This window comes from Dasypus novemcinctus, chromosome 3, assembly GCF_030445035.2.
Source record: "Dasypus novemcinctus isolate mDasNov1 chromosome 3, mDasNov1.1.hap2, whole genome shotgun sequence".
Taxonomy (NCBI): Eukaryota; Metazoa; Chordata; class Mammalia; order Cingulata; family Dasypodidae; genus Dasypus; species Dasypus novemcinctus.
In genome coordinates this window covers 93,746,649-93,767,335 of record NC_080675.1, presented here as the reverse complement: position 1 = coordinate 93,767,335, position 20,687 = coordinate 93,746,649, and the positions used below count along the sequence as shown (strand labels likewise).

The following is a 20,687-nucleotide window of genomic DNA, read 5'->3' as shown; positions in this document are numbered from 1 at the left end:
GGGTTCCTCTTCTCTTTCTCTTCCTCGGTGGTTTCATTCATTCTCACAGTGCTGAAGTCTACATATGTGCTGTTGACTTCCAAACATATATCTCTAATGCAAAACTCTCCTCTGAGGATATAATAGCCCCAAAATTGAACCACCTTAGCACTTACCTCTCTTGGGTCTTGCATTCTTTCTTTTGCCATGATTCCTTGGATACTTCCCTTACCTTCCCCCTAATTTATAAACCTCTTGAGGGCAAGGATCCTTGGTTTCTTTCATCTTCAGTTTCCATGGTGCATTGCATAGTAGCATTTAATGTATGATTGTTGAATTTAATGTTTGAACTGAATTTCTGCTTTAGGGATCACTGAGACACAGATGTAATGAAAGGGAATATTTTATTTAAAGAAATAATGCCTCGTCCTTCTGTACTTCCAAATGAATAGCCACAAATGAGAGAATAGATCTATATACCTTGGCATAAGATGAATACTTATATTTTTAGATGCCAAATTGAGCTAATACCATTCCTTGTAGTCACAGAAGCTGCCACAAAAGCATTATAGATTAGCTATATACATATACCCAATCTGGCAATGCTGTTATGTTACAAACATATATCACTCACTCTTCATAATTACTCCCTCTTGCATCTACTCCTGACTAAATCGAAAAGACAAAAAGAAGGTGACAAGGAGCTCACCTAAAACACTCCCAGCCAATCAAAGCAGCAATTCAACCCCTTAATGCTGACTCTTCAGTTGGGATTCAGTGCCCAATAGGAGGTCCAAAGAGGAAGGTTTTCTCAATTGCACAAAGATGTTTCAGCAGCAGCTCTAATAATAGCATGAGGCAACTGTACCTCTGGTCCTACACCTCAATTTCCATCCTGCTCTTTTGCAAGCCTCTCCGAAGCCTCTTCCACCAGGCAAAATCAGCTAGGTTTCATATGCCCTTGGGGGAAAAAAGAGGACTGATGAAACTTAAGAATTGTCTAGAGAAAAGCTAAGAGTCTTTTTTTTTTATTTATTTTTTGTCTTTATTTATTTTTTTAATGCTACATTCAAAAAAGAGCCTTTTTTGACTTGGTGATAGCTGAATGAGCCAAGGTCCCTGATTACTGCACAAGGGAAGCCCTGATTATAATATGGACATAGTCTTCATCATACAACCCCTTCATGCATATCTCCAGAAGTTACTTTTTCTCATCTTAGTTGCCCTAAAAAATGTATGTCCTTGGTCTCCACATACTTGCAGCTTAGGATTTAGTCAATCCAAATAAGAGGAACATGGTCTGAATTTCATTCCTTGTGAAAAAATAAACATTTTTCAACTGTTGCAGTATTTTAAACTATCCATTTTCTTTTTCTGCTAGTGTTTCTCTTCCCCATAACACTTCTCAGGATAAACATATAATTCACACTATAATATTTATTAGCAAGGAGCTCTCTGGGCCAATGGTGGCATTAGGGATTCTGCTCAGCATTTGGTAGACAGTCCAGCTGGGTCCCCAGCCACATTGTGAGTCAACATAAACACAGCAGCTCAGATTTGTGAGAGGAGACAAACTGTTGTCCTGGCATCCTGCTGCCGTGACCCTCAGCTCAGCCTCTGAGCCACCAATCTGGGATGTGAGCTGGCACTTGTAAAAATAAGGTATTCTGACAGAGTCAGTTGAATTTTTCACCAAATCCTCCTTCCCTGTGCTCTTCTAGTCCATCTTCTTGGCACATGCCATTCTATATGCATCTTTTTTGTCCTACATCCCTGATTTTCACCACTGCCTGGATGCTGCTGTCAGTTTAGATTAATACCTTGTCATTGGTCACGTACCATGATTTCACTCAGAATGTTATTTCAATTTGATCAATGCTAAGATTGCTCATTATGCAAGGGCAGTCTGCTGCACAGAGTATTTCCTTTGTCCTCCTTTGGTGATTTCCCAAATTCCCATACTCAGTCATGCACATGTGCTAAGTCTCAGATGACTTTGCAATTAAAGCCTTGCCAACTGGATAGCTTGTCATTCTTTCAATCATCTTTTCATTTACTCATCCTAAGTATTCATTACACAGCTCAATGTAAAGAGTGCTTTAACTTGTGCTTTAACTTGTCATATACATGATGTATATAACAGCACTTACATTCTAATCTAGACATTCTAATCTAGAACTATGGTGACTGTAAAACAACCACTGTTTATGGTGTCTCTAGTCATGGCATCCTCGCCTCTATACTTGTCCCACTTTCCACCAAATACTACAAAATCCCAATTGTCAAAAATATACAGGTCATGGCAAGGGACCCTCAGCAGATGCAAAGTGGGTGAAGTTCCTGGAACAGGACAAGAATTCTGGGTTATAGTGACCAACCTGCAATAGGACAAACGTCTTGCATAGCCACCAACTTTTCCAATTAGTTTGGTTAAGAACTCTCTTCTTCTAGCCCCCAAAGGCACTCCCATGGCCACCTTTTTATCCACACCGCTGCCTGCCCAGAAGTACTCCAGAGTGATTGCACATTTCTGCTCCATGGTTTCCTCAGTGAGACCAATGGCTTTAGAGCTAATCCCTTGTTTTGGTCTTCTTTCATCCTCATCTGAATCTGTGATAAAAAGTCAGCCAAAGCAGTAGATGTGTTAGCTCAGAGCCTAAGAACTAGGAGGTGCCTGTGGAACTGTGTCTGGCCAACCAAAAAGGAGCTTTGAAGACACAAGCTTTAGTTGGTAACTGTGGGAGCCACTGGACCAGAGAGTCAGGCTGTGTTGGCTCCTGAGAGGAAGAGTGCAAGGCGTCCCCAGCTCGACATTTTCCCTCCTCTGGCAGCAACTCAGAGAACAGGGTCATCTTATTCTAACCCACTTGAGGGGTTTCATTCCCAGAGAAGCCCTCCACTGCTCCCTCCTCCTTTTGACTGGAGGGCAAAGGGCTCAGGGAGAGGCCTTTCTTCACTTCCCTGGGGATCTGGGAGAGCCCAGCTATGTCACCTCCCCTACTCTGAGGACAATTGGCAGGTTGGAGGATTTGATAAGACCTTAAATCCACAGCTGCTTACTTCCAGAACTAAGGAGCTCCCTAGACGCATTGAAACACCCACCCTCTACTTTTTGGTAAGCTCCTACCACCAAAGGATGAAAAAAGCAGTTATATTCTTCCTATCCCTATCCCCCAGCCCTGTTCCTAGTCAAGAACCTTGAGCAAAAACTCTTTTCTCCATTTCAGAGGAGGAAGGTAGGGAAGGCTTTTTCTTATGTGCAGAAAACTACTCCAAAGGGGGAGGAGCGTCACTGCAGGCCCTTTAAAACTAATGACCCACCTGCTCCCAATCCAGGTTTTTCCAGCTTTTACCTCTCTTTTGGGGTTTTGTTGGAAGTACCAAACTACTGTTGTTTTGTTTTTGTTTTTTTAAAGAAGGGCTTCTGCCAACCAAGGCATAAGATTAGTCTATTCTCAGCATGAGAGCCTCTGTTTTGGCCTCTCTGTGTTCTTCCTGAGGATGGCCAGGCCCCCACGGGGTTTCCAGCACACAGGGCAAAATAAAGAGGATTTCTGTATCTGGAGGTGGCATAACTTTACATTCTCCCCACAGCTTTGTCTGTGGCAGCAAATCTTCATTGTGAAGTCAGCAATTCCAGGAGAACAGGAGAGGTCATTCACCTGCCTCGAAAAGCAGGTGGCCACTTCAGGAACCTGGATACATTTTCACTCTTAATAGCAGGTCTTCTTGGTGCTTGTGGTCTGGAGGGAGCCTGAAAATCACAGGACAAAAACAAAGTAAAGAAGGGAGTGGAGGAGAGCACAAAGCTGAAATCTAGCAAAAAAACCATTACTCTGTGTTTGCTGTGTTACAGGTGGCATTCCATTTCCCACACACCCAATGGGGGGTAGCCCAGTGTAAGGAACCCCAGGTAGGGGTTCCCCCTGGTGAACTCTACCTCTCAGAAGGAAGCTGGGTAGGAGAGACTTTGGGATCAGGAGGTCAGGGCAGGATTAGGATAAGGAACCAAGGGTCACAGGTTTAGCTCAGTTCAAACAGCACAGAAGCACCCAGAAAGACACAGACTAATTGACTGACTCAACAAATACTTACTGAGTGCAAGCCCTGTTGTCAGAGCTCTAGAGAACAGGAAGATGGCTGATGCTGGCCTAAGATGCCCACACTCCCCTATTCATAAGTGGCCAACAGGAAACAGTCACCAGGAAGAGAGCTGGTGAGGGTCCACACCGGTCATGAAGAAAGGACAAGATGCAGAAGACCTAACAGTCCTGTGGTCACAGGTGACCCCTGCTCACAGGTTTTGCCTTGTTCCTTGAGGGCAACACTCTCAAGGAACAATACTCTCAAGCCTTTATTTACCTACGAAGTTTATTCTTTCTTTGACAAAATGATTCTGTTCCACAGTGGTTTTCAACCCTGGTTGCACATCAGAAGTACCTAAGGAACTTGTAAAAATCCTGATGCTCAGACCTCAGCCCAGATGAAATCAGACTCCCTGGGGGTAGCATCCAACCTTCAGTATTTTCTAAAACTCCCTTGGTGATCCCAATGTGCAGTTGTAGAAGTTTCATATTGTTTATGAATTAAGAAAAAGATAATGGATTATGTTTATAAACTGGTTTGTTCCTCTGGGCATATTAGATTACATTGGATTCAGAGGTTCACTTTTACTTGATTTAATAATGACTGAGGCTCTGATTGGGCCACATCAGTAGGACATTGAGTCCCACCCTTGGTCGGTGGGGACTCACAGAGAAACCGCACCACAGAGAAGGGAGTTTGGAGTTTAAATTCTGGAGCCTGGGAAGTAAACACATAGAGAAGAAGAACAGAGGAATAGGGACCGTTCTGTTGACACAGCAGAGGCCCCAGGAAAAGAGATGAGCCTAATAGCCTACAGCTGCAGCTGAGCCCGGAAAGAGACAAGCCCTATACCAGCCTATAGCTGAGATTGGAAGAAGCTGGGACCACAGAGCCTTAAGCAGAAGAAGGAAGGTTGGACCCTCACAGACATTGCCTGCCATCCTCCTCTCACACGTGGCCAATGATTCTGGGTGAGAAAGTACCTCTTATGTTACCTTGAGTTGGACTCTTTAGGGCCTTGTGACTGTAAGCTTCTACCCCAAATAAATACCCTTTATAAAAGCCAACAAATTTCTGGTACTTTGCATCAGCACCCCTTTGGCTGACTAATACAGCAGCCAAGATTGAGAACCACTGTACAGAGGTGTTTGTCCAAATTGCCTCTCCTGCTTTTCTCTGCTTCCATATTCCTCTAATCCAAACCCATTCTTTTTCTTTTTCTTTTTTTTAGTTTATCCTACTTTGTTCTTTCAGCAAATAATTTCATAATATTCCATTAAATCTTTCTCATGCATTGTTTTGCTTTTTCTCATTTAATTTCCATTGCCTGCTCCACTAACTCCATCTTTCTATTATGTTTGTTTTGTATTGTAAAAAACACAACTAGAAAGAGTTTGGCATCAACCTTGATAAGGGCGAAGTACTATAGTAGGCACTTAACTGCTACTAAAACTTAAATCCGATGCAATGTTTTCAGTTAAATCCTGTGCTACATTTAAGAGCTCTCATCCTATGGAAGACTGACATTTTGGCAATGTAGTATCTGCTGTCCTAAGAAGCAACTTCCTTGGTGTATAAACAAAAAGATCCAAAATAAATACATTGCTTACAAAAAATAAAAGTGGCATCCACAATAGTGGGGAAAGACACACTGAGAATCTGAAGCTAAGTATCAACATCCCCCTGCCAAAGTCTTAGCCTCACTCTAGGAGAAGGATGCTGCCATTTCCAGCACAAAGAAAAGGATCTCTAGTGTGTGTACTTGAGTGAAGCTGTTCTCTGGGAACAGAAGATCTGCTGACTCTGGTTCATATCCTCATTGTCTGCAGGCAAAGCCCAAGAGCACCCAGACAAGTGACTGAAACACTGAGGTTTAAAATGAGGAAGGAAAGGGCCGATACTAGAAAGAAAGTCCTTCAGTCCTCCAGTGGAATCACACACCCCTTACCCTCCGGCTGCCCTATTGCCCTGCTGTGCAGGTAAGAGCTGACTTGGAGCTCCTGGGCCTGGTGAGCCTCTGAGAGCCAGAAACACCAGGCTCAGCACAGCACTCAGTATACCACAGAAACCAGTGGGTGTTTGCCCAATGACCAAATAAATTATTCCCTCGGTGAAATTCCCCAGGGATGGTGGGGAGGAAGACTGAAATGACAGTTGGCTCTGCAATCCCACAGTGCTACTTCTGTCCCTTGAAATGCTAACGTGGATCCTCAGCTTCCCTATCTTCCTTTAACCTTGAATTAGTTTTTCAGGGATCAAGCAAAAACGTACAATGACAAATGACAAAGGAAGAGGTGAATAATTATATTGTGCAGTGGTATAAGAGAAACCAAATGGCTCCCTCACATTTATGGGTCCTGGCCTCCAGCTCACCTTTCTTGGGAGAGTTGAGAATTCAACCAACCAGTTCTTCCTGAAGATTCTCCTAGCTGCAGGGAAGAGAGAGGAGGAGACTTACTGTGCTGCCCCATCCACAGTGCCCCTCCTCTGTCTCAAGGCAGGGCCATGCCTGCCCTTCCCACCCATCACACTGCACCCCTGACCCACAATGCATGTCTAACTGAAGATCACGCTTTATTCATAACTACTAACAGCCACAGGCAGGTATAACTCCCATTTAATTGCCCAGAAAACTGAGGTATGGAGAGGTTAAGTGACTTGCATGTAAGTAAAGATCTTTCAAGTCTAAATTCAGTGGTCTCCCTGCTACAGCACAGCTGCCTCTTGAGAACTACAACTGGCAATAAGGAAAGAGGACCCCAGGTTTCAGGACTTCCTCCAGCCCAGTTTTGTATGTCACACACCCTCTGAGCAGAGGTAGGATAATGCAGCCCCCTGCTCCTCAGTGATTTGTGCAAATTGAAAGAAATAGAGAGTTTGAAGAAGTGATTCGAAAAACAAGAAAAACAGCTCTGAGGTTATGGGGAAATGAAGAATGAAAGAGCCTTAGTGAAGGCTAAGGTCCCTTCCACCCTCAGATTTTTAATTTGTCCTTCTATACCCGATGAGGCCAATTGGTTACAGATGTGTTGGTTGATTTGTCTGAGGCTCCCAACCAGCACCCAGTCCTGAAAACAGAATAGTAACTATAAATTCCTTACAGTTTTCTCTAGCCATTTTACATGACTAGAAAAGCCAGAAGCATGTGTGGCAGTTTATGTAACAGGGCGACCAGTTCCTTTCTTAACTCTCCCCTGTCTATAACATCAATGTGGGAAGGCTGAAGGAACTAGAAGTTCCCATAATGATATGGCCTATCTTCAGAGTCACAACCCAAAGACCTGGAGGTCCTGCCTGTGGCTATCATTTTGGAAATGATCTCCCCACGGGTATCCTTTTGCTCTCCTAACATCTTGTTGAAGCAGCACACTTTCAGGTCAGACATCCTGTGGGCACAAGAAATCAATTTACTTCAATTCAATTAGCATTTTTGAGGCCCTCTGTGGGTTCAACAGGTGCTTTTCGGAGATCACACAGGAAATAACGACAGACCAAATAACAAGTGCAAGAGAACATGTGTATAAAGCACTGTTTACAAAAGCAGCTTCTGCATCTCCACAAAGGAGGGATTGAGGGGTGGCAATCTAGTTGGAAGATGCCTCAGGAACTTGTCTTGAGGCTGTATTTTCATATCACCTAAGATTGGGAAAGATATCAAAGGGTGGGAGACTGATGGAGATTATGGGAAAGGGTAGATAAAGCCCCCTGCCTTGCTATCAGCTCTTGTCTTACCTACTGAATGGTCAAATCTCAGGTCAGATTATTATTTTTATGGGGAAGGAGGAAACTAACATTTATTGATCCAAGTGTTTGCAAAGGTAATTTCATTCATTCCTTACATAAAACATATGGGTTCTCTTTCCCCATTTTACAGACTACAAGGAGATCAGTTCATCCCAGAAGTCATATGAAGAGACACACATTTCCCAGGGCCTTAGAACTTGTGGCCTAATCACTGGCCTTGACATGGACAGAATGCCTGATCAGGTACAAGGAACACAGCCTACACAGAGCCAGAGTCCAAGGGCAGGGCCCTGCCAGGCTTTTCTGCCTTGTTCCCTTTAGCAGAAACCATCCCCATCCAAATAAGAATAAGCCTATCAGGGGCAGCCCAAAAGAGGCTATAATTTTATTTAGTCCGTCTTCTCCTGCCCAGGCTGAGGCCTGCTGTGCATGGCAGGTCCTGACTCTCCATGGCCCAGTGGAGCACTTCTTCTAGCCATGCTCTGCCTCACGCGTCTACCAACTCATACCCCTCCTCTCTCCTCCCCTACCATCCTCTACCTCTAACTTTGACTTATTGTCTGTCTAACTCTCCCTTAGTCAGGCCTACAGGAAGGTTGTTTTAGCCCACTAACAATAAACTCTTAAAATTACTCCTAATGTATGGCAGATATATATAACAGTCATAAACATAAGCATATTCTATAGATTTTTTAGAATGGCTTCCCAAATAGTTCAAGATAATTCAATTATAATTACCCAGGTAGAGGAGCTTACTTGAGTCCTGTTAACTCTTTTTTTGATATTAGCATAGCTTTAAGCCCATGGTACTTCATACCACCTCAGGGCTTTGCTTACATGCCCTCATTTCTTATATATAGAATGTCCTTTCCCTCCATATACCTGATATAGGAGGTAGAGTCCCTGCAAGAAAGAGAGAACACTCTTGAAGGGGATGATTAGAAAGAGTCTAATGAAAGGGCCATTTACAAAGGCCTGGGCAGGGTTAAGGGAAGCCAAAAATAGATGGTGAATCAATGAGTGGGCAGGAACTGGCAACAGGGAAGCCACTACCACCCCAGCCCTGGAATATGGAAGGGAGGAGCCATTTGTAGAACCTGCAGCTGTAGCAGAGGAGCTGTAGCCTCCCGCAGAGAAAGGCAGCACAACAACCTGCAGCCTGGAAGGAAGGAATCTGGGGTAATAAATATCTCACCTCATTCTCCTTCACTCCAATCTTCTGATGGTGTTTTCCATTGGACAAACCAAATGGGATGCCAGAAAGCAAGGAACCAGAGGGATGCTGTCCATTAAGTTTTGTATTAGTAGACAAAGGGAAGTAGAGCGTGGCTTGGAGGGACAAACAGACAATATCCAACACATCTGGGTAACTTCTGTAACTTCTGCTTTTGAATCAGCTTTCAACTGCAGTGTCACCTCTTCAAAGAAGCCTTCCCTGGCCTCCTGACCAGATCCCAGCCTCTGTTACATGCTCTTATAATCCTTCTCCTTCTCTTTCAGAGTATTTAGCTGCAATAGTGGCATAAGTTATGCAAATTAAGTGATGACTGACTCATGCTAAAACATGAGCTCTATAAGAGAAGAGACCACATCTGTCATTCATCAGTCAATATGCATTCTGGCACATAGCAAGAATGATTACATTTATAGAATGTATCAAGAATGAGGCAAGCTGATATAAAAAGATAAAGCACATAGGACCAGAGAGGTTGCCCTCAGCAATATTAAAAGGACTATATACAGTGGGCACCATTATGTCCTGCAGGTTCATGCTGATGGTGCAATGTGTAAATCAAAGAAAGTGACCTTAAGTATCTGCTAATGGTCATTCAGGAATGGTGAATAGGATGCACAGTTGGACAGAGTGAGGTGGGGCAGTGGTGGGAAGAGCAACATCCAGGAGATCAACAAACTTGGGCTTGCTCTATCTACCTTTACCAGTACACTCTGGTCCTGGTTACAATGGAGAAACCAAGAAAGTTTAGGTGGGTCTGTCCTTATTGCATGGGAATTTAGGTCCTAGACTCATCCACAGATATTAGATGCTACCTTCAAGCTTGCCTCTTGCAGCTTCTCCTGCACTCTCCAATTCCCATTATTCATTTACCTGCTTGATTTCAGAATTTCAAAGGTTGTTGTTTGAAAATCAAGTGTAGGCCCCTAAAATTTAAACACTCCCCTCTTTTGAAGTACGTATAAATTTAGGTTGTCATAAACAGAGTCGGAGTGTGGTTTCTGAGGTTTTTTTACTCTATTAAAGAAGTTGCGGGCTTAAATAAAAATCATGCATAAAATACAGGATTCCCATACACCACTCCACCACCAACACCTTGCTTTGATGTGAAACCTTTGTTACAACTGATGATAGCACGTTTTTATAATTGTACTATTAATTAAAGTTCATGGTTTAACTTAAGGTTCACTGTGCAGTATAGTTCCATGGATTTTTCTCCTTTATTTTTATTCTGTTACTATATATACAATTTAGCATTTCTCCTTTTTAATCATAGTCAGATACATACTTCAGTGCTGTTGATTGCATTTCTGAGTTTTGAACAATACTTCTGCTTTGTGTAATTCCACAAAGATGACATAAGAACCCTTCAAAAATGAAAGTCGATGAGCTCAGTAAAGACCAAGAAACTCCGGCTCAAATTTGATGACAATGCTTCATTAGATTTTCCTTTACACATGGCTGAAACACACTTATCTAACTTTGCCTACAGGACATTTGCTGCCAACACAACAATCATTATATCATCCTCAGAGTCTTTGTGCACATTCTTTCAATCTCATCATCTGATGGTTCTTTTGATTACGGCTTTAAATATCAATAATTATTCTTGTTGGCATTAACCGTTAATATCATCACAGAGTGTCCAACATGAATATCTGACATGAAAATGGAGCAACAATATCACCATGAACTTGTAAGGCAGGAAGTGCAAACCGCCCTATAATCAAACAAATAAGCTGCCTTAGCCCTCCTCTCACTTGGTCTTATTTATCTGGCCCACATTATTGGTCTAGAAGGTGGCAATAGACCCTGTGAGCCTTCAGAGATTGGCAAGACCCTTCTTGGGGAATGGAAAGAGCTGATTGGGCTGGCTTCCTCGGGCACAAATGTGTCACTGAGAGCCTGTTGACTCAGAAGAGGGACCAGCTCGAGGGCTAGTTGGAAGGCAGAGCTCTCCCTGAGTGGAGCCATGCAAAGGATCTGCTGTCTCATCCATCTCAGCCTCTTCTGGGCAGGTAAGGCAGATCCCAAAACCTCCACCAAGCAAAGCTCGGCAACAAGGTGGCATCAAGGTTTCCAGGGCCTGGTTCTCATGGGCAGGTCCACTTACTCAATGATCTCAGCCCCTCCCTTGTATCTTTTCTCTCAGGAGTCATGTCAGCCATTGTGTTGGTGCCTGAAAAGCAAGTAGTGACCGTGACTGTGGGAAAGTCTGTCACCCTCAAGTGCTCCATGGAAGGAGGAGCGATGCGTAACTACTACATGAACTGGTACCGGACGACCCAGGACAGTACACTGACTTTCATATACCGAGAAGGGGGCAAGTATGGCCCTGGTTTCCAGAGCAGGTTCCGTGGCAGCGTTTATAGTTCAAACAACCTGGCTGTACTCGAGATTCGTGAGGCATCACTGAAAGATGAAGGGTCTTACTACTGTGCCGGTGATGATCACCCTGCTGCAATTCCGCTTCTGAGTGGCTCAAAAATGATCAAGATCCATGTAGAACAGCAGTTCCAACACACCATGCATTTCTCTTGCATAAATAGTTTCAGAAATGGTGCTCAGGGAAGGCTGGTGTTCCTGCTTTTCTGTTAGGCTCAGTCACACTGGGCTTGGCCATGCACTTCTGCAGTGCTCAGACAAGCAGCCCTCAGTGGAGTGTGTCCAGGGCGGGACAGGAGAGAAGAGAGTCAGAGCCCAAACCAGGAATCATAGCATCTGCTCACACACTCTGAGCTATTTCCTTAGAGCTTCATTAAAGATTTAGATATATACCCTAAATGCTTAGTATATGGCATAGACTGAAGATGTACATTCCAAAGTATAATCCTGCTTGATGCCCAGCTTTCTCCCAACCAAATACACCAGGAATCTGGCTGTTCTTAATAATTTTATAAATTGTTCCATGCATTTTAGCCATGATTTCCCTATGAAATTCTTGTCAATTATCTCCCAAAACAGCCACATTCCAGCCCCTCAGGGAATATCTCTCTGCTTTACACCCCAATAGGCCTCATTCCTAGCTTCTACCGCACTGCTCCACCCACTTGAATAAGAGCTTTGATTGGATTGTCTGTAAAACTCTGAGTGTAGACCCTGCCTTTGGGCAGAATCCCTATCAGGCACCCTGGGTTTCACATTCTGGAGAGGGAATTTGAACCCAATCTTCTTAAGATGTGCTCAAGTCGCTATGAAGAGGCCATAATAATTCATCAAGCCCATTGACTGCTACTCATATTCAATTTATCTTGTTTGAAAAATTGATAGGCAGCTTGCATCCCCAAGACTGAGATGATATAATTCTCCCAGTTTGAAATCTCAGTGTTGCCGAGGTTGGAATAGTGGTTTATAAGGCCTGCATGATGGATTCCTAGTAAGAGATCCAATGGGTCCTTCAGACAGAGCATGGGAAGAATGTTTTTGAGGAGAAGTAGGAGAATCACCTGGAGAAACCCATAAAACTGCATTTTAGCTAATAACTATAGCTAACAGTAGCTAACATTTGTTGAGTGCATGTTATATGTTCAGTACATGTTCTAAGTACATGTGCCACATGATTTAATCCTCACAATGCATTTTTTTATTATTGTCCCATTTTACAAAGGAGGACACTAAGGCACAGGAGAGCTAAAACCCTTGCCCAGTGTACTACATCCAGTAAGGGAAAGTGACAGGTTGCCGCTGGAGTCTGCTCTAGAGGACTCAGCATGTGGTGCTCGTGGGCATGACCACCATCTAGACCTAGCAACTAGACCTGTTCAAGCTCTGTTCTGTGACCGTCTGACAAAGCGATGGACAGGGGAGCAGTGGTCCCAGACAACCTCTCACATGTTTTCTCATTCTGAGATTTTGTGACCCTGACATAATTCTTCACACTATCTTCTAAAATCATTGGTATCTCTTCATCTGTAAATGGGGATAATGAGTGAAAAGACTTCACAGTGTTGTCTTAAAGCTTGAAAGACAGAAAATAAATAAAAAGCACTGCACATAGTAGCTATTCCATAAATGTTACATATCACTTTTAAAAAGAACAAACTATAATGTGGAATAGGAGAAAGTGAACTAAATTAGTGGCCAGGTTTCAGCCACGTTACAGATGCAGAATCCCTTAGTCTTTATGACAACACTCTGAGGTTGTCGTCAGCTCTGGTTTACAGGTGGGGATACTGAGCATCAGAGAGGTAGGTAGCTTGCCTGATGGTACAAAAGCAGGATCTGGATCTGACCTGAAGGCCGATTGCCCTGGCACTGGGCTAGGGGAATACTAATCATCTGTAATAGTATCTGAACTGAAGATGAGCTAAGCACAAGTGTGTGAATTCCAGTCATCTTAACTGTGCAGAGGTTGCCTCTGGCTCCTTGGCCAGGCCTCAGAGACAGGGCAGGGATATCTCACCACCCGTATCTCCTCCCTTTCTCACCCCTGCTCTAAAATACCAGTTGCAATTTCAGCTTCCAGACTGTTCTCCCAAGTTACATAAATCCTCTAGCTGCTACTCAGCCCTCTGACATTTACATCCCACTCATTAGCACTACATCAGCAACTTTTTCTTCCTGGCCACAACATAGGAAATGGGTTCACATACTCCTTCCTTCCATTGCTTGTCAAAGGAAACACTTTGCTAGACTCCCTCTGAGTCTCGAGTGGTGGTAGTAGACTTAGTGCCTTTTCCTTCCTTTCTCAGGGGCCTGCCTACAATGGCAGCCATAAGAGTCTGGAGCTAGTGCAATGAGAGCTGGAGAAATTTCATGGATTTTTGGCAGGTTCATAGAATTGCTAACTTCACCTGCCATATCTATTTTTACTGAGAAGCAAAGTGTCCAAGTTTGTCTCTTACATTGTCACCAACTTATTATCACACATGCCAAAGCAGCAAAAGGACTTGAGACCTGACAGCCACAATTCTATATGCTCAAAAATGAGCAATCACATCAGAAAAGACTGCAGTGGTTTAACATTCAGAAGCTGACTTGCAAAGCAGAGAACTGAGTTCAAAAGCAAACCTTCTCCCCTGTAGGTACAGTCTCACCTCTTTGCAGTGTCTCATGACAGTTAAGACCTGGCTGATAAATTTTCCACACAAACAAGGTGAAGAAAACTCCATAATCAAGCCTTCTTTTCTTCTCTTTAATTCAAGTTATTGCCCAAATATTAATTGAAATGCTAGGATTACATGGCTTTGATTTTTTTCCCTGTTGCTGTTAGAGCTCTTCATTCATTCTTCCAGCAAATACCATCCCTCACCTCTACTTAGTTTTTCTCCATAGTATTTACCACCATTTGTTGTGCTACATATTTTTCATGTTTATTTCTTTTTTATCTAACACTTCACTAGAATACAAGCTCCATAATGGTACAGACTTTTGTTTGTTTCATTCATTATCTTAATTCTAGCATTTAGAACAATGTCTGGCATGTAATAGACCCTCAATATATGTACTGAATGAATGAGGAAGGGAAATATTTAATGAGTGAATACTATATACCACATGCCTTCCTGGATGCTGGATGCTGGGAATGCAGTGATATTGCAAGACTGGTACTGATTTTGCCCTCTGAGATGCTTTCCCAGAGCTTCGTCTATCCATTAACAAAATGCTATTGAGTGTAACAAGTTTTTCTAAAGGTTTGATAATAGAGGCTTCTAAAATACCAAATAGCTTACTCTTGGAGAGCAGACATCAATGCTCCTAAGTTCCTCAGACATTCCCGTGGAGGGCATACAGCAGGGAGAATGTCAGGCTTTGTCCTCTTACTGCCTTTCCTCACCTCTGAGTCCCAAGGCCCCAGACCCTGAATCTTGGGCTGCCAAGGGAAAAGCTGGACATTTCTACTTTATTCACAGAGGAATTTGCAAACTTTCTTTTCACCTCTCCATGCGGACATACCAGGGCATGCTGTTTCATAACTAAAAGACACATTAACACATTTTCCTAAACAAAAGGGCAATTCCTAATTCCCTCACCCTACCACCAGTGCCACCACACTCACTATTACCAAGTGATTTGGGTGTTCTTCAAGAATGCAAAATCCACTGGCGTCTCTGCGGTTTTCTCAGCAAACACATAGGTTTTGAAAGATAACAGTGTACAGCGGCATGCATCAAACACTGCAGGAATTCTCTGAAGACAAGCCCTGGAAGTTCAAGGACTCCCAAGCCAGCAGCCGGCCAGAGGAACAGTGCACCATCCAAGGCACAATCCTTGGTAGGAAAAAGATCTGGTGACAGGACAAAGGAAGTCAAGCCAAAATTCAATTGCTTGTATTAATTTAAATAAGACCAGATTCCAAGACTCTGGGCTTAAATAAGAAAGCTAACAATTGTAGGTTTTATATTTACCTGCACACATGTGGGAGAATAGGGGAATTAAAATTTTCCTCTTCTGACTTAAGGACAATACTTCATGAGTATTTATAACTTTCAGAAAAAGAAATGTCAGTATAAATATTATTCCTAGGACAATCAATTATTAACCAAGAAACCAATCCAAAGTATAGCCTTTTGGAGGTTAAAGTTGCATTCACAGAATGTAACAGCGTTCATTTATTCATTCATCCAATAGTAAACGGAGTGTCTTCTTGGTGCCAGGTGCTTTTCTAGACACACTGGGAATACAGCAATAAATAAAATAGATGAAGATCCCCATTCTCGGAAGTTCACGAGGCTGATATTTTAGGGGAAATAGATAAAAAATAAGATGCAGAAGTAAAATGTGTATGTTAGATGGTGACAATTGCCATTGGGGGAAAAAAAAGCAGGAAGAGCAACTATATGTGTTGTCTGAAGGTCTGGGCTAGGTTACAATCTTAAATCAGGTGGTCAAGAAAGGCTACAATGAGATAGTAGCATTTCAGCAAAGGTGTGAAGGAGGAGAGGAGAACCCAAACTTTGGAGTCTAAGTGTCTGCAGGACTCCTCAGTTAGAAAAAGCATTTTCATGCAGTGTTATGACACATAATAGTACCAGCTTTCATGTAGCTTGAGGGAATGGGAAACAGATTTTCCTTATCTTGCTGAGAGCTCTTTCACCAGTAGTCTGAAGGACTTGCATTTTCCAAGACCGAATGATGGGATTCCATTAATTAGCACTAAGATGGGGGGGGGCGCGGTTTCCGAAAAAGGTCAAAACTTAGAACATGGAAGAGAAGGTGGAAGAATTGGCTCATTGACAAATGGAATATGGGGCATATCAGGTTGAGCCTTTTGCCTTGATTCTCTCCACCCTATGAATTGAGGAGTGTTTACTTCCAACTGGAAAAGGAGAGTATACGAACTGGAACACGTGTTTTTCTTGCTGGTTCCCAAGGTGACTCTTTTACAGCAGCCCCAGGACAAACTCTGCAGCCTCACCCACACTTGTAGATCAGTGGGTCTCCCAAGGCTGAAATAAAACATGTGTTCACCTCAGTGTGGGTCTCAGTTTTTCCTCTTCTCCAGGAAGCCAGGCACAGATGAACCTGAGGAAGTTGGAGTGTCTGTACAGGCCCTAGCAAAGCCTCAGGGATTCAATTTCCCAGGCCGCTGCGTGTGCTGGGACCACAAGGCCCAGGCTAGGCCCCTGAGTCAGTCTCAGCCTGCACTTGGCACCTGACAGGAGGGAGGGTATTACTTGGAGGCAGTGGAAGGGAAGTCAGCACCCACAGGAACGGCACCAAGGAGATGCAGCCTATGTGCTGCCATAAGCACTGTCACCTCAAAGGCCTCCTCCTCTATGAAGGTCTCAGCAGCATTTGCACAGCACAAGTTATACTCATGATTGGTTGATAAAGAATTAACTGCCTCGGTCTTCTCAAGTGGTAAAGAAGGATTTCATGCTCCGAGTTTATAAATAAGGACATAAAGAACCTCAAAGGTTCTAAGCTGAAATCAGAGGTGGCCTTGTAACAATAACACTCCTCTGTTGTAAGAATCAATTTAAATCTTGAGTTCACAGCTAGACCATTTCCCATTATTAAAACTATCATCATGCTTTCATTATGAAGGATACCCTTCTCTTCTGTCCCACACCCCCATTCCCTCCACACCCCCACACACAGAGTATCAGAGGGTACAAGATTTTAATCACCACCTAGCTCCACCTGTTCAGATGAAGATGTAGAAACTGAGGAAGAGAGAAATCAAACAACTTTCCCAGGATCACACAACCAGCTAAGAGCAAACCAAAGAGCCCAGATCTCCTAACTCCTGGCCAAGAACTCCTTCTACCACTGCCTGACACCTGATTGTCACAGGAAATCACTCTATTACCTGTGTATATCCAGGGCACATCCCTGCTGGGCTATTCTCCTGTCCAGGCAGCTGAAAACTCTCTCTCCAGTGAAACTGAGCCCCTTAATAGGGTCTTGGTGACTTGAAGCCTAATCTGTGTTTGGGGAGTACAGAGTCCCCTAAGAACCCAAGATGACTTGACTGCAGTTCAGTCTTGGTTTTCTACCTCTTTCTAAAGATTTTCCTTGACATCTCAGGCCCTGCCCCGGATCTTTTTTTATCCCCATAGTTGCCTAGCATCAAATCGTGTACATAGCATGTACTTGATCCGTGTTTCTGGGTGAAACAAAAAAGGCTGGTCTCCTTCTCTCTCATCTCAATCTGTGTGAATTCCGCTCACTAAGGACCCTGCTCCTTTATCCCCAGGACTGTGCCTCTCTGATTCTCTCTGCTGAGGATTCATGGCCATTGCCTGCCAGGCAGCCTTTTCCCTCCTTTCCATTCTGAGACATAAAACCTCCCTTTTCTTTCTCATAATAAGAGCAAAGAATATGACAATGATGTGGAGAAAAAGGAGGTGCTAAAATATTCTAAAAATGGCAGTGTTATGCTCAGCACTGGCCAGCCCCTTACAAAGAGTCATAGGCCTGGTACATTTCTGAATTTCTCTGAGTGAGTTTGGAGAAATCAGACAGTGCTTAATTGCTGCACATGATGAGTTTATCACATGGGGTGGGGGTGGGGGGGAACTACTAGACTGGAACCTGTGTTCCATTAATATCATACAAGAAGTTGCACCCATCACTTCATTTCTCTGGGCTCATTTGTCAAGTAAAAAAAGTGGGAATTGATATAACACTGGAAGGGACCAGTGTTCTAAATCGTTTACATGTTTACATTTGTTTAATTCTCACAATAACCCCATGGCTATCATTAGCCCCGTTTTACAGGTGAAGATGGTTAAGGCATTGCCTAGGGCCATACTGATGGTAAGTGGTTATGCTGGGACACAATCATGGAGACATGAAAATGTCCGTACTGTGTTAGCAAAGGGTCTCGTGGCACAATTTAAATAGGTGCCTTTTCCTCTCTTAAATAGATGAGTATATGTTGCAGATAAATAATGCGATATACAAAAATAAATATACTTTATAATTCACAAAAATATTAATATGCATTGAAGTTAAAAACAATCGGCAATGTCATCCAACTACTGACAAGTTCCTTTCAGCTATCATAAAATTAACAAATTTAAATATTCAGACTGTAAACTGCGTATGTCTTTGTATATACCCATGAATCCTTTCAATAACAGCATGGGCTTTGGAATCAGACAAAATGAGTGAGAACCACAATTCTACTTGGGAGCTCTGGGTCCTCAAACAAAGTTTCTTAATTTCTCTAAACTTCTATTTCCTCATCCATAAAATAGGGATAATATACCTCTTTCATAGAGTTGGCACTTGGGTGACTGGCACACCAAGAGTACTCATTAGTGCTAATATACTTTTCCCCTCAACACTTAACTGTCTGAAGTACAGTGATTTTTTTTTTAACCCAAAAGAGAAAAGATTGAAAGAGTTAGAATGGGAAGGAACATTGCCAGTGACCACTAGCATTTTTCCAAACTAAGAAATCCAAGGGTGCTGCCCAAACATTTTTCATAAAAATACTTCATCAGGAGTATTCTTCTCTCTCTAACTCTCTAAAAATTTCCCCTGCACTAATAACTGTGAATGTCCCAAAGGCAAGTCCCTCATGAAAAGGCTCTTGCTTCCTAACAATATGTGTCCCTTCCTGCCCTTTGGCTGCACCAGATAAAAGTGGCCCAGCTCTGTCTCAGCTTTACCAGAAGTAAGAAAAGAATGGATTTTTCATGCCAAACCTTTTCCCAACAGACTTTCCCAACAGACTCAGATGCCTGAGACAAAGGGGACCCAACTTTTAGAAAGCTCTGCCCTACCCACCTTTGAGGATGCTCAGCCTTACAGCCTCCCTAGTCTTAGGATACATTTAATTGATTTACCCTTGTAGGAATAGAGACATTTTGTCCCAAACTTAAAAGGGAAGATAAAAAATTAGTCACCAACTCATGAGGGGTGAGGTTTTACCGTAGTACATTGCCAAGAGAACCAAGTTCCCCTAAGTGATACATATCCAAAGATACATATCCTCATTCCAGTTCTCTGGTTTCTTCTTTAAGAAACTATAGGTTCCACGGCCTTGATCTATGGGAATTGGGAAGAAAAGCTGGCGAATCATTGCCTATCTCCTGCCAGAAATGTGTGTTTTAGTGGGAGAGGATGGTGAACGGCATTTGTGTCAATCACACACTGGAAAGAAGCAATCTTTCTGAGGAAACTTGTACCTACTGAGAAGAGCTAGCAGTCTAAGGAAAAAATTTCCTTTCAGAATCAGAACTCTTAACTTTTTGTGTGACTTTGGACGGGTCAGCTAACCTCTTTGAGCCTTAGATTCCTCTTCTGTAAAATGAAGAGTTTGTTTAAGACAATCTCTAAGGTTCCTTCAGCACTAACAGGTATAGATCTTAACCCAACAAGAAAGAGAAAGAAGGAGCTGTAAAATAACAGGGATCAAGTTTGACAGACGCTCAAAGTTTGGGAAGAGTTGATGTCTTCCTAATGAATTTCTTTATGTGACCCAATAAGGGTAAAACCAAAAAAAGAACTAAACAAAATACACTCATGATTAATCAAAGGGGATTGAAAGTCATAGCTAACCTCACACCTACCTTGCTTTGCCTCCAGCTCACCTCCCTTGGGACACTTCTCCTCTTAATGCCTCATCGTGATTCTCAAAAACTGTGATCACTCAAGGTTGAAGCTTTTAATCTCCCATGTATAAAAGGATATGCAAATTAAGTTCAGTTTCCTGTTGAGTTTCTGCCAAGGTCTTACCCTGGCAGTTCTGGGAAAGGAGCCAAAGACCTCGTATTTTCTTGGCTGTTAGCATTCCCCATCTGTGCTCAAGTCAGCAGTGTGGACTTCAGGCTGTGGCTTGTCTTTAGTCTTACAATTTCCCAAGTTTTCTAAAAGAACCCTTTAGAACACGGATTTCTAATCTTTTTTGTTCCATGGATCCCTTTGCCAGTCAGGTGAAAGTCACAGACCCCTTCTCAGAATGTAGCAGCAGATAGTTTTATTTTTTTTTTAAGATTTATTTATTTATTTATTTTTCCTTCCCCACCCCCCATCCCGGTTGTCTGTTTTTCTGTGTCTATTTGCTGTGTCTTCTTCTTTGTCTGCTTCTGTTGCTGTCAGTGACATGGGAATCTGTGTTTCTTTTTGTTGCATCATCTTGTTGTGTCAGCTCTCCGTGTGTGCGGCACCATTCCTGGGCAGGCTGCACTTTCTTTTGCACTGGGCGGCTCTCCTTACGGGGTGCACTCCTTACGCGTGGGGCTCCCCT

The 20,687-nt window shown here is 42.9% G+C and overlaps 1 long non-coding RNA gene across 2 annotated transcripts; it reads right to left on the bottom strand.

Moving 5' to 3' along the window:
• Positions 1–366: 366 nt before the first annotated feature.
• Positions 367–20,251, bottom strand: LOC131277968 (uncharacterized). 2 transcript variants are annotated; one of them, XR_009185045.2, is made up of 4 exons: positions 20,007–20,251; positions 9,005–9,138; positions 6,439–6,494; positions 367–3,733 (listed from the first exon to the last, which is right to left on the bottom strand). It is a non-coding gene; the product is annotated as an uncharacterized lncRNA (long non-coding RNA). The 2 variants fall into 2 exon arrangements; XR_011648392.1 differs by having other exon boundaries at positions 9,005–9,318; positions 20,011–20,110.
• Positions 20,252–20,687: the final 436 nt, after the last annotated feature.